Consider the following 1,503-nt stretch of genomic DNA (forward strand, 5'->3'; position numbering starts at 1 on the left):
GAGCCGGTCCCACGAAAATTTTTCTGTGACTAAAGTGACTAGATCCTTCGCCTCGGGGTGACGCCCACAATGGGGGGAATGCTTAATGTACGGGTTGCACACCTACAAGTCTGCACGCAGACTATTTTGGGGTGATACAGAAACTCGTTCAAAAGCTAGTCACCAGTGCGAGGAATTGGGATTGTTCTGACGAGGTAGCAGGACCCCGCAGAAAAAAACGACGAGAGTGCTTCCTCAGTGTCAGTTTTTTTTTCTTTTTTATTTGCAGAGTCGGTGTGCAGCGTGAGTGCCGTGCGAGTGTGGTCGTGGTCCCCGCGGTCGTTCCTTGCCCCCCCCCCCCCCCGGCTTTTCCCAACGAGGCCCCCCCGCGGGGAACACCCCTCCCCCTCCCCTTTCCACAAACACCTTACCAGCCCAAGAGAGCTCCCTCCGCCCCCTCCCCCGCCACGCTCCAGACCCGGCCGGTGAGTAAGCAGGTAAGCAGGTATATCCCCGCAGGAGATACCCAAGCAGCCTCTGCCGCGCTCACGGACGTCCCGACGGTTTCAAGGTTCAGGTCGCAGGAAAGCTCTTCAAGCGTTGGTGAGTCATCACTGGACGCTGATTCGATAAAGTGCCAAAAATTCCGTGGCCCTATGTTTTCTTTCCGAAAATTCGTACTTGACAACTTGACTTTGAGTTGTCGTGAGTGTATAGAAGTAAAGAAGAGGGCACAGTGCACCTCGACCGGGCTGCACGAACGCTGCACACGGACCCGTGCGGGTAGGCAACCCGCCCGCGCGCCTGTGCTGCGGAACAGTCTAACCCGAGACGAGCCGGCGCCCGCGCACTGACGCGGCCGCCGTCGTCCTTGCCGCGGGACTGAACGGAACGACGACGCCTCCCCCGGCACCAGACCGTCGATGAGCTGCAGGCTGTGTGAACACGCGAGCTCCCAGGAGGCGATGCGCTCGCTCGGGCTGATGAAGACCACATGAAGACACTCGCCGGGCGCGCTCTCGCTCGCTGCGGGCGCGGCCTGCCACCTCGCGGGGCAGGGCAACATCCTCCTGGGCCGCACCACGCCCCGCGCCGGGCCACGCAGCGCCTACATCTGTACCTGTCACTGTATTGTCTCCCCACCCCCTCTCTCCCATCCGTCTGCCTTGATGGGCCCGGCCGGCACCGCGTCGGGGCACCGCCGGGGCACCGCGGCGATATTCAAATAGAGAGGTCAGAGAGGCCCCGCGCGGCCCGCCACAGGCCGTGTTGCTGTAAGGCTCTCACGTGCCCGGTGTGTCCACTGCGCGCAGCCCGCCCATGGCTATGTCCAGGGCCGCAGAGTCCATCTCCTCTATACCCCGTATTTGTCGTGTCTCTTCGATTTTTTCCGCGTTTTGAGATGTTTTTCCTATTTTCTAGGGTGCCTCGCCATTTTTTTCTCTCCACCTTTCATCCCGAACGACGCCTCAACATGTGTGTGTGTGAGAGAGTGAGTGAGTGAGAGAGAGAGAGAGAGAGAGA

This window comes from Frankliniella occidentalis, unplaced genomic scaffold (genome assembly GCF_000697945.3).
Source record: "Frankliniella occidentalis isolate FOCC.00 unplaced genomic scaffold, Focc_3.1 Scaffold3, whole genome shotgun sequence".
Taxonomy (NCBI): Eukaryota; Metazoa; Arthropoda; class Insecta; order Thysanoptera; family Thripidae; genus Frankliniella; species Frankliniella occidentalis.